This window comes from Orcinus orca, chromosome X (genome assembly GCF_937001465.1).
Source record: "Orcinus orca chromosome X, mOrcOrc1.1, whole genome shotgun sequence".
Taxonomy (NCBI): domain Eukaryota; kingdom Metazoa; phylum Chordata; class Mammalia; order Artiodactyla; family Delphinidae; genus Orcinus; species Orcinus orca.
The window spans coordinates 132,111,545-132,125,118 of NC_064580.1; the positions used below are offsets into that span (position 1 = coordinate 132,111,545).

The 13,574-nt window shown below is 38.2% G+C and overlaps 1 protein-coding gene across 4 annotated transcripts in view; it reads right to left on the bottom strand.

The window, feature by feature from the left end:
• The window catches only part of TMLHE (trimethyllysine hydroxylase, epsilon), a 68,372-nt gene extending 57,063 nt beyond the window's left edge, over positions 1-11,309 (bottom strand). For 3 of the 4 annotated variants that reach the window (XM_033416845.2, XM_004285937.4, XM_033416844.2), the window contains exon 1: positions 11,158-11,289. The gene's annotated coding sequence lies outside the window, so the exon portion shown is untranslated. Of the gene's footprint in view, positions 1-11,157 lie in introns of all 4 variants that reach the window. The other variant, XM_033416842.2, reaches the window with a different exon arrangement.
• Positions 11,310-13,574: the final 2,265 nt, after the last annotated feature.

Below are 13,574 nucleotides of genomic sequence, written 5' to 3' on the forward strand. Positions count from 1 at the left end.
GGAATATAGTTATAGCTATGTAATATCTTTGTATGGTGACAAATGGTAAGTAGAGTTATCCGGGTGATCATTTTAAAATGTATAGAAATATCAAATCACTATGCTGTGTAACAGGAACTAACACAGTGTTGTAGGTCAATTATACTTCAAAAGCAAACACAAACAAACAAATAAATTCATAGAAAAAGAGATCAGACCAGAGGCAGGGAGTGGAGGGAGAGGGAATTGGATGAACATGATCAAAAGGTACAAAATTCCAGTTATACGATAAATAAATACTAGGGATGTAATGTACAACATGATAAATATAATTAACACTATTGAATGTTATACACTAAAGGTGTTAAGAGAGTAAATCCTAAGAGTTCTCATCATAAGGAAAAAATTCTTTTTCCTTTTTTTTAATTTTGTATCTATTGAGATGGTGGATGTTCACTAAACTTATTGTGGTAATCATTTCATGATGTAAGACAAATCATCATGTTGTACACCTTAAACTTATATAGTGCTGTATGTCAATTATATCTCAATAAAACTAGAAGAAAAAACCACTTCCTCACTGTAAAAAGAAAAAAATAATCTAAACAACTGAGAAATATATAAAATAAAAAGTCAAAGCCTCCTTCCCTCATTATTTGCCATTCCCATTCCTTCAAGGAAACTCATCAACAATCAACAGTTCGGAGAACCAACCTCAAGATCACATACAGCTGAAATCTCCACAACTGTCACACATACATACAGAAATACATTTTTTTTTTTTTTTGGTGAACATAGTTTTCGGATCACTTGGTAAATGCCAAAGAGTGCTATTGATGTTTTACTTAACATTACTAGAATCTGAAACTGTCATCCAAAGTAGCTGTACTATTTTGCATTCCACCAGCAATGAATGAGAGCTCCCATTCTTCTGCATCCTTGCTAGAACTTGGTATTGTCAGTTTTTTGGATTTAGCCATTAATAGATTTAGCAACTAATAGGTGTGCAGTAATATCTCATTGTTGTTTTAATTTGCATCTCCCTAATTATGAATGATGTGCATATTTTCATATTCTTAATTGCCACCTATATATCTTCCTTGGTCAAGTGTCTGTTCAAAGATCTTTTACCCACTGTACAGTTTTTTAAGCAAGTTTTTTTTAGAGCAGGTTTAGGTTCACAGCAAAATTGAGGGAAAGATATAGAGATTTCTCATACACCTCCTGCCCCTACACATGCATAATCCCCACCATTATCAATATCCTCCACCACAGAGTGATACATTTGTTACAAGTGATGAACCTACATCAACACATCATTATCACCCAAAGTCCATAATTTATATTAGCTTTCACGCTGGGTGTTCTACATTCTATGGGTTTGGGCAAATGTATAATGACATGTGTCCTTTATAATAACACACAGAGTATTTTCATTGTCTTAAAAATCCTCTGTGCTCTGACTATTCACCTCTCCCCCACCATGAGTTTTGCTATGCAATATTTTCATTTTTCAGCCAGTTAACATATTTTCTAATTTCCATTGTGATTTTTAAAATTTGACCTACAGGTTATTTAAAAGTAAACATATTTTAGAGGGATTTTCTATTTTTATTATTGTTTTCTAACTTTATTTCATTGTGGCAAAATAACCCCTCAGTGCAACTGTAATTTGTTGCTGTATGGCCTAGCATATCATCTATTTTTCTGTGTGCAGAAAAGAATATATATTCTGTAGTTGTTACATAAGGTCATCTGTATATGTCTGTCAATTAGGTTGTTTGTTAATATTATTGTTCAACTGTTCTATATACTTATTGGTTTTATTTGTCTTATGATCTGTTAGTTATTGAGGGATATGTATTAATATCTCTGATTATGACTGAATTTATTTACTGGACATCTGTCAATTTTTGCTTTGTATATTTGGGCTGCACACAAATTAGAACAATAATTTTATCTTCTTGGTGGATGGCCTCTCTTATCATCACAAAATATGTCTTATGTCTAGTAAAGAAACCTGCCATAAAGTCTTGTTTTATATTATCATATCTAAATCAGGTTTCTTTGGGGGGGGTAGTGTTTGTGGTGTATATTTATTCCACCCTTTTGTCTCTTATAAACAGCATATATGTAGTTAGATTTTGTTTTTTAACCTCATGATTTGTCATTTAATTAATGTGTGAAGTCAAATATTTGCTTTCTATTTGTCTTACCTGTTTTGTTTCCTTTCTCTCTTGCTTTGTTTTACACTGATTAGGTAATTTGTATCATTCCATTTCCTCCTTTGTTTACTTGTTAGTTATACATTCTTTTACTGTTTTTTTAAAAACAGTTATTCTAGGGATTATAACACATATCTTTGATTTTTAAAATTATAATGCAAATTAAAGAATTTATATTAACTCTATCTTCCTTCTTCAACTGCTGTTGTGTATTTTAATTATACACACACACAAACACACACACATACATCCCACAGGGACATTCAGATCTACCCACATATTTAACCTCTCCATTGCATCCATTTTATATCTCCAAGCTTTCATTTGGGATCATTTTACTTCAGCTTAAAGATCCTAAATATTTCCTTTGGTGTTTGGTGGAAGGTTTCGTAAGTTGGGACCATCTGAAAGCATCTGTCTTACTTTCATTTTGAAGGCTATTTTCATTGGATATAGAATTTTTGATTGGCAGTTAGTTTCTCCAGCATTTTGAAGACATTGTTCCATTATGTTCACATTGTTTCTGTTGAGAAGTTAAAGCCAATCTAATTGCTACTCCTTGTAAGGTAATACATCTTTTTTCTCTAACTGCTTTTAAGATTGTTTCTTTTTCTTTATTTTTTATCAGTCTTTATTAAAATACATCTAGATGAGGTTTTCTTTATTCTGCTCTGAGTTATAGCACTTTTTAAATCTGTGACTTCATGCATGATTAGGTTATGTATATGGCACAACTGACATTAAGAAAGGGACATGATCTTTGGTTGGTCTGACCTAATCCAGCAATCCCTTAAAAGGGACAGGGATCTTTCTGGTGAAAGAGACTTGAAGCAGCAGAGGAATCTGCTGTCAAAGAGATTCTCTATTGGCTTTGAAGATGGAGAGGACTATGTGGCTGATATGCAGCAAGGAAACAGCAACCTCAGTCCTACAGCCACATGGAACTGAATTCAGCCAACAATCTGAATGAGGGTGGATGTGAATTCTTAGCCAAAGCCTCCAGAAAAGAATACAGCCTACCCAACACACCAATTTCAGCCTTTAATACACTGACCAGAGAACCCAGTAATGCCATGCCTGGTCTTCTGACATACAGAACTATGAGATAATAAATGGATGTTTGTTTAAGTACTAAGTTTGTGGTAACTTGGTATGCAGCAATAGCAAAATAACACAATACTTTGTTACTTTTGGAAAACTCTTAGTTATCATCTCTTCAAATATTGTTTCTGTACCATTCTCTCTCTCCTCTCCTAGGACTCCTATTACAAATATATCAGATATTTACATGTACTAGGTGCCAGGCATTGTTATAAGTGCCAACCCACTGCATTATATCTCTATTTGCTACCATCCCAGTCCAGGCCCACCATTATTTCTCACTCAAAGACTGCAAAAGCCTCCCAACTGATCTATCCATACATACATTTGCCCTCCCTTCAAATCATTTTGCACACTGTAGGAATAGTGAATTAAAAAAATATATTAGTATGTCATTCTTTTTGAATGGATCCCTAGGGCCTTCAGGGTAAAGTCCAATTTACTTATCATGTTATGTAATGCCTCCCATTACCTGATCGTGAGCTACCTCTCAGCCTCACTTCCTGTTATTTACCTCCTTGTACTTCATTGTTTATAGCTTCCCAGACCCACTATACTTTCCTAATTCGGAGAAACTCATGTTCATGCTTTTTGTTCCCTCAAACTGGAAGCCGTTCCTACTCTGTCTTTTATACATCTTTCAAGAATCAGTGGAGATATCATCTAAGAATTCTTCCTTAAAGTCACAGAATGAACTAGTAGCTTTCTTTTGTTCTCTCATTATAGTCTGTTTATGCCTCTGTTTTCCTTCTCAATATATTTTGTTGAAATTATATGTTTTTATGTCTTTCCCACCAGTAATACTTGGACACATCTCAATGTGAAGACCTCTGGGTCATTCATTTTTGTACCCTAACATCTAGCACGGTTCCTAGTACTTAGGAGAATTTCATAAATGTTTGTGGACATTGGATTGAATTACTTTTCTTCTAGGTTCATAACCTCTTTAAATCTGGTAAGATGTCTGCTCTAAATCTTCAGTCAAGTAAGTTATAAAAATATTGATGATGTCAAGCCAAAGGTAGGGTTTGCAACAGGCCATCTAAAACTCTTCCTTTGCTTATGGTCTGCTATCAGCACTCTTTTAGTATGGTAATTTAACTAATTAATACATAATTGTATTAATTATATAACCCATTAACATGGATTCATAATTCTTGTTCACAAGGGTATCATAAAAGACTTGTTAAAATCTTGCTGAAGTTTCATTCATTCATTCATTCAATGTACATGTTATATCTGTCTTATTTCCATAAATATCTCTAATAATCAGAAATAAAAATTAGATTTGTGTGGAACGTCTTTGTTTGTTGATAACACTGTGTAATTTTCTAAGTACTCACTTACTTGAAAATCTGTTCTAGAAGCTAACCCAGGACATATTTAGCTTATTGATTAGTAGACTGAAAACTCTTCCTCCCTTTCCTTTGTTAGAAGTGGTAATATACTTATATAAATCCAGTGTTAAAGTACCTGTCCTTATTCTCCTTAATTCTTTTGATCATTGAGAACAGTTTAACGATATCAAGTTATAACTTATCCATCCCAGGACACATGTACTTTTTCTTTCTGAGAACGTAGTTAAAATTGTTCTTGTTGTCTTTGCAAATATGTATTTATACAAGCCTGAGGTAATTTGGGGGCTTATCCTTCCAAATACTAATCCTTTAGGCAAGTGCCACCTGTTATATTCATCCTTCTTTTCCATCTTTTATATATTATTCTTAAAAAAATAGCAACTATTAGGTCATTGTAAAACTTCCCTTGCAACCCCATAGCTTCCCTCATTTCTCCTTTAATAGAATAATTTGCTGTTTCATAGTCAAAATGATGTTTTTGAGAGCTTCCCAACCTTTAAAGTCTAAAGCCATCTTAATGTAAATTAAAGTCCAACAAGTATCAATCATAATAACAGAAACTTTTGGAGAACAGCCATAGCTAGAAATTCTAGTCAGAATAAGCAATTACATAATAGGTCAATCTGAATCTTTTCATGGTTATTACTAAGGAAGAAGCATTACCCCCTAAAAGGCTTAAAGCCAAGAGTCCATTTAGGTCCTGTCAATTTTTCCTTCCAAATGTCTCTCAGATTTGTCCTTCTCTTTCCATTCCTATAGGTGCCTTCATCACCTCATACCTGGACTACTGCCATAGACTAGATGGTTTCCTTGCCTCCATTCCATCCATATTCCAATCCATTTTCCATACTATTGCCAGATTAATCTTCTTAAAACACTTTCATCATGTCACTCTCCTGCCTGAGACCTAGCTCAAATGTCACCTTTGTAAAATCTTCCTAACTCCCCTAGGAAGAGTTAGTAGCTGCCTACCCAGTGTTTTCACAGCTCTTTGTGCATACCCTTATTAGTGCACTTACAACATATATAATAATTGCCTGTTTAATTATTTTTCTCTTCCCATTTGCTGAAAGCTCCTTGAGGGCAGACAGAAAGATTGAGTCATTTCTTTACAATGGCTTCACATAATTGGCCCCATCTATCTTGCCCACTGCCTCAGGGCCTTCACATATGTTGTTTCCTTTGCCTACCATATTCTCCCTCTCATTCTTCCTGCACAATTCATTTAACAAATATTTATTCGGTGTCAACTATGTGCCAGGAACTATTTTAGGCACTTGGAATTTATCAGTGAACAAAACAGACAAAAATGTCTGCTTTCATGGAGCTTATCCTCTAGTGGAAGGAGGTAGACAAAGATAAACATAATAAATGAGTAAATTATATAGTATATTAGAAGGCAATAAAAGCTATATGGCAGGATAAAGGGATGTGCTGGAGGTAGTAGGACATTTAAACAGGGTGATCACGGTAGACTTTATTGAGCAAAATGACATTTGAACAAAAAGGGAATTATTCATGAAGATATCTGATGTAAAGTAGGCCAATACGAAAGCTCTAAGCTGAGATTATCTGTCATATCTGTGTCTGTGTTTAACTAGTGCAATAATATATTGGATTACATGAGTTAAAAGAATGCTCCTTTACATCAGGGCCTCAAAATTAAATGTCCACAGGGGCTAGGCAAGTAACATAAACAGGTAAAGTATAAGAGACAATAGGGGACTGTGGTGAGAGCAGTGAACTGAAGAATGCCTGATCTGTCCAAAAATCCTAGCCACCACTCAGCTCTAGCTAATTATTGCCAGACAGTCCGAATGCTGCCAGATTTGAGAGGAGCCAGAAATGCATATTATATAAGAAATCCCCCAATTTGTAACGTTGACAACTGAATTAGTTCGGGTCCTCTGAGAAGGAGATGCCATGACAGGAAGAGATGTACAAGTGGTTTATCAGGGGAAACATATGTGAAAGAAAATGGAGACAGAGTCTGAAAAGACTGGGACAGCTGTTGGGCCATGACGTAGGTCTAATCCCTGTGGAGGAGGGTAAATGCAAATCAAAACCACAAAGAGATACCACCTCACATCTGTCATAATGGCTACTACTAAAAACACAACAAATAACAAGTGTTGGTTAGGATGTGGAGAAAAGGGAACACTTGTGCACTGCTGGTGGGAATGTAAATTGGTGCAGTCACTCTGGAAAACAGTATGGAGGTTCCTTTAAAAATTAAAAATAGAACTACCATATGATCTAGCAATTTCACTTCTGGGTATATACCCTAAAAAGCGAAAGTACTAATTTGAAAAGATATGTGCGCCCCTGTGTTCAATGCAGCATTGCTTACAATAGCCAAGATATGTAAGCAACCTAAGTGTTCATTGATAGATGAATGCATAAAGAGATGTGGTATACACACATACATACACACACATACACACACACACACACACACACACACACACAGGAATAATGTTCAGGCATAAAAAAAGAATGAAATCTTGCCTTTTTCAACAACATGGATGGACCTAGAGGTTATTATGCTGAGTGAAATAAGTCAAACAGAGAAAGAGAAATACCATGTGATTTCAGTTCTATGTGGAATCTAAAAAACAAAACAAATGAATAAACCTAACAAAACAGAAACAGGCTCATAGACACAGAGAACAAACTGGTGGTTGCCAGAGAGGAGAGAGGTAAGGGCGGATGAGAGAAACAGGTAAGAGAGATTAAGAGGTACAAACTTCTAGTTACAAAATAAATGAATTGTGTGGATTTAATGTACACATAGGGAATATAGTAAGTAACATTAAAATATCTTTGTATGGTGATAGGTGGTAACTAGATTTATCATGGTGATCATTTTGTAATGTATAGAAATATCAAATCACCATACTGTACACCTGGAAGTAACATAGTGTTGTAGGTCAATTATACTTCAATTAAAAAAAAAAGTCAAAATGGATTAGACATAAATGTAAGATAAAACTATAAAACTTGCAGAAGAAAATATAGGAGAAAATCTTCATGACCTTGGATTAAGCAAAGTGTTCTTAACCAAAAAGTAGAATTTACAAAAGAAAAATGATAAATTGAACTTAATAAAAATTCAAAACCTTTGTCTTTCAAAAGACACAATTAAAAAATGAAAAGATAAGTCACAGACTGGAAAAAATATTTTCAAATCATATACCTGATAAAGGATTTGTATCTTAAACATATAAAGAATTCTTACATCTCAATAATAGGAAGGGAAAAAACCTTATTGAAAAATGGGCAAAATATGTAATAGACTTTTCTCCAAAGAACATATACAAATGGACAAGAAACAGATGAAAAGATGTTCAATATCATTACGATTAGGGAAATGCAAATCAAATTCCAAATGAGATATTACTTCACACCCACAAGGGCAGCTATAAATTTTTTAAAAGGAAAAATAACAAACATTGGTGAGGATGTGGAGAAATTAGAACTTTTATACACTGCTGGTGGTGCATGTAAATGTAATCAATATAAAATGGTGCAGCCCCTTTGGAAAATACTTTGGCAAAAGATGAGACATACAGTTACTACATAAGCCAGCACTTCCACTCCTAGGTACCTACCCAAGAGAATCGAAAACATATGTGCATCCAAAATCTTGTGCGTAAATGTCCACACCAGCCTTATTCACAATAGCCAAATACCAGCCTTATTCACAATAGCCAAAAGGTGGAAATAACCCACATGTCCCTAAACAAAAGGTGGTATATACATATAGTATATACCATTATTCGGCCATCAAAAGTAATGAAGTACTGATTCACACTACAACATGGATGAAACTTGAAAACGTCACACTAAGTAAAAGAAGCAAGTCACAAAAGACTGCATACTGCGTGATTCCACTTATACGAAATGTCCAGAATAGGCAAATCCATAGAGACAAGCAGCAGATTAGTGGTTCCCAGGGGCTGGGGTGGTAATGGGGACTAAGTGCGCATGGGCAAGAGAGAGGTGCCATTGAGGTGATGGAAATATATAATATTGGATTATAGTGATGGTTGCACCACTCGATAAATTTACTAAAAATCCCTGAATGTACACGTAAAATGAGTCAAATTTATGGTGTGTAAATTATATCTCGATACAAAATTTTAAAAACACTTTGGGAAGTAGAGAAAATAAAGTTTGTGTCAGTTGACACAACTTATTAGGGGTCATACAGAGCTCATTGGGCTGTTGTATGTTGTTGATGTTGTCGTTGTTGCCGTGGTTATGGTGGTTTTCCCATGAGGGCTGAGGGTCAAGCAGGGATTTGGGTCTTCTACAATAAAAATTTTAAAAATTAACAGAAAAAGAATGTTGCTGGGTTGAAATTCTGAGTAGCAGTGGGGGCAAAGAGAAGTGGATGGGTTTAAAAAAATATTCAGGATGCAGAAGTGACAAGGTTTTGTACTGATTAGATATTGGGAATGGGGAAGAGTGAGGATGCCTCACACTTAACATGCTTCAAGTTGAATCCCTGTTGTCCTCTCAAACTTACTGTCCTCCTGTGCTGCTAATCTCAGTGAGTGGATCAGCATCCTGGCACAGAGTAAGCATTCATTGATTGTCTTTGGAGTGAAAGAATGAATGAACAGAGTAAAAATATGGCCAACGCATCCACCAGGTCCTGCCAAACAGCCAGTCCTATACTCACCCACAGGGTCAGCTCAGCAGATGTCTATCAGAATTCCCCTCTCACTCTATTGACCACTTGGGAAATCAACAGGTCCCACACCTTGAAGAACACTCACATTCATACCGGTGGCCACTACTTGCCTAAACCCTGCAGCTGCGGCAGAGACCAGGTTTTGCCCAAAGCCTCTCACCCTGTAAATTCTTTACACGTGGGCAATGGCAGGTACATGTACAGCCCATATAAGCATGAGGGACGTTTGGTGTTGTCGAAAGAGGGTCACAATGGTGCCCAACTGGTGAGTCTATGTTCACTTTGGCTCCAAGCAGAAAGAGACGTTTCCCATCCGAGGGGGTTTATTAATCCAGGGCCCACCGCTCCACTCACCCCCCATCCTGGCAGGCAGAAAACACAGCTGCCAGAAACACTGCAGACAGTGAGTGATCAATTTGGATATTTTACTGCTGTTCCCAGGGTTGACAAGCAGAGATACAGAACCGCTTGTGATTCCTGATATAGATACCAAAACCAGGAAGTGATCCCTCCCAGTCCACCCTTCCCAGAAACAGAGGATGAGGTGGGACACGCAAAAGACGCCCCCAGACTCAACCGACAAATTGAAAATTCCCTTCATCATACTGGTTATGAGATAAAGTATAACCTCTTTAAGTATCGTTATACATAAGCACATTTACCTCTCACGGTTGTGAAGATTACAGCGTTTTGCATAATATATGGTTGCCGTTATCATTATCACCAGTTCCTTAATGAGGAAGAATCAGAATGACAGCACAATGTCCTTCCATAGTGTTTCTAATTCTTTGCCTTTATAGTTAAGTTAATGTAAAATAAAGTGTAATTTTTACTACAGTGTTTCCTGAAAGTGCAATACCAAGCTAAGAGGCAACCCTAAAAGACTGCTGTATGGGAAGGGAATATGGAAGTACTCCCACACATGGGAGCTCAAGTTTGTCTTTCAGTGCTTGAGTATATAGTTAAGTCACCAAGTCATTTATGATTAGACTTTCGTCAGGCAGTGTACTATGCTCATTCAACCCATAAGGTTTTGGACAATCATCTCTCCCCTGGTTAAAATCTTTAACGGTAAGGCATTCAGAAGAGCATTCTTGAGTTAACATTCAACCAAGGCATTGAATGAATGTTGTTTCCAGTTTTCAGGGCAGTCAGTAAAGTAAGTAAGCCTAAATAGGCTTTTCAGAGTTGTTTTCAGAACAGAGAAAGAGCTGCCTTGCCTAGCTTCCCCAATGCCCTGCCCCGCTACTCCTGACTCTTGCTAGGTTTCCTGCTCAGGAGGGGCAGAGAAAGGGTAAGATCTGGGCAGAAAACATTACCAAGAAAGAAAGTCAGTGCTGCAAGCTCTTGCAGACAGCCGAGTTCCACCTTCCACTGCACTGCCCAGCAAAGCGAAGCAGGGAGAGGGTAGGGACTCGCCGAAAGCTAAACACAGTCAATGACAGGCCCAGGACGGGGAAGTCCGATCGAGTTTGAGACAATGTACTCTGGGCGTCAGTCCCAGCGCAAGGTTGCTCCAGCTCTTCCAGCTCTTCCCAAGCACTAGGCCCAGCTGACCCCGCGCTGATCTCCGGGCGGGCTGTGTTTCGCGCAGCTGGCACAAACCGTGACGAGAGCCCTGCGGCAAGGCACAAGTGGCCTTCTCCTCTGCCAGGGTAAATAAAGGTGAGTACCAACGCCCCGAGGCCGAGCAGCCGCCTCTCACTGCGCCAGGCCTGAAAGCCAGCGGCTGGGCAAACCTACTCATCGCACCCACCCAGAACACCCCTTCGCCGATCCACAGGGCGGAACCCACCTGTGCCGGAGGTCGCGACTCCCAAATCAGCAAAGCGGGAGGAACTGCAAGCAAAGAGAACCTCGGAAGGCAGCCCTGCGCCCGCCTTTTGCCCTGAAACTGTCGGCTCCGCGCTCCCCTCCCCCAGCGCGCTCGGACCCAGCGCCTAGCCTGGAGGCCCCGCCCCGCTCCTTCCGGCCATGCAGGGTGGGGGCCTCGCGCGCCTGGGACCAAGCGGGCTGCGGAGCGTGCTAGAGCCGCTGATGCAACAGGGCTGAGCTGGGCCGCGCTGGTTGATTGCCTTCATTTAGCAGATTTGGAACCACAGGCGCAGACAGGAGGATAGATAGACCTATAAAAGTATGCGTGTAAAACCTAGGTCGCCTTGCTTGCCGTTTCAGGACTCCTCCCAGTACGCTCCTGTTTATGGTGGTTTATCGAGGGTCGCTGGAGCTTAAATTCTTCCAATATCCCTCCACCACTTTCTTGAACTTAAATCGCATACCACTCCACTGCTGGACTCCCACCAATTTACTTGAGCGCCTTGAATCCAAGGTCCAGGTACAGTGTTAAGTACATTGAGCGCTAGAATGGAACGAGCCGTTAAGAATTCATATCTTATGCACGTAAAAATTGAAGAACAGTACATATTACAAAGAAGGACAAAAAATTCACTGAAATAGTATGTGCAATGGAAATTCAGGGCAAAGGGAAAAAATTGAGAGCAACAACACATAACAAATGTAATGTATAGACATTGAAAATGGGAAAGTGAGCAGTATTGTAGTTATTGGAGATTCAAATTGTTACTCAAACGGGTAATAATAAAGGAAAGATTTGTAGAAGTCAGCATCAACAAAAGAAAAAAAAACCCTTCGTACTTTTACCCTGGAATTCTTGCTGCCAGACGCTTTACCCCTATTTGTCTATTTGGAAAATTGATCCTTTTTCGTGGGTCCAATATGACAAATGTATCCAGCACAGGCCTCAAGTATACCACTTATCGTTTTGGATTATAATTTCTCTCTTTGCATGCCTGTGTCCCCCAATGAGCACGTACCTTCTTGAGAGCAGAAAATTCATATTTTTCAAATTTATATTCCAAGTCCCTAGCCCAGACCTAACAAATATTGTGTTTAGTGAATATTTGTTTAGAATTGTGTAAACCAGTGAGTAGAAAGAAAAAAGGCTATAGCTAGGATGTGAATTAATATACAGAGGAATAACTGAATAAAGTGAGATGATAGACTCAGACTGGTACTCATTCAGGCAGCAAACATTAATGAGTGTCTACCGAACCCCAGGTGCAGTATTAAGCACTGGGTGTAAAATGGTAAAAAAAAAACAAAGCAAAACAAAACGGAACAGATAGAGTTCATGCCCTTATTGAGTTTAAGAACAAAGAGGAATTGGCCAAGCAACAGGAAAAGGAACATCCCAGATGGAGGGTATGGTATGACCATACCCTACCGGTATGGTCAAAGGTTCTGTAGTAGGAAAGAACATGACAGTAGCAATTAGAGTGATAAGGTCAATAAAGGTAAGGTGAAATCAACAGACAGAAAGTACTCAGAAAGAGGCAAGAGGTTGATAGATAAAGCCTGTTTAAGAGTCAGAAAAAGAAGCCAGTTGCCTTAATAATAGTAACCAACATTTATTAAATTTGTGCTATATGCCAAATGCTGAGCTAAGTGTTTTATAACAAACACTTAAGATAAATATTACTGTTATCCCTGATTTAAGGATAAGGAAACTGGGGCACAGAGAAGTTAAGCAATTTCACCAGGATCACACAGTAGTTAAGTGTCAGGGCTGAGATTCAAACCTAGGTAATCTGGCTCCAGATTGGAGGGCAAGAACTGTAATAAAAAATACAAGTAAAAACTACAAAGAATTCTTTCACAGAATATGTTCATTGTTCTCAGATATTTGGCATCTATCAGAAACAATACTAAGAGCTTCAAGAAACAATATCCTGGACCCAAATATTAATGCTCTAGACTTAAGACTTTGGCACAGACGTTGGTTGGTATTGGCAGTGGTGGTGGTGCCTTTGGTAGGTGATACCATTAAGCAGCAATGATCTTAACATCAGGCATCAGCAGCAAGCCAGAGCACAGGAAGTAGAAAATAGTTGACATGAGTGCTCTTTTCTGGAGCACATATGAACTCTTGGGCAAAGGACTTCAATTCTTTAACCCTCAATTTCCTAATTCACAAATGAGCATAATAATAGTATCTATATTACAGGTTTGTGGTGATGAAATGAGACAATATGTGTAAAGTACCTGGCCATATCTGACACACAGTAAATGCTCTATGAGTATTAGGTGCTATGATGGTGATGCATTTTAGTGACTGGAGGGGAGGCATGACCAACCAGGGAAGGTGTGGTTCAGGTACAGTTTGGGGAAGGTGATATGGCATATCAGAAAAAT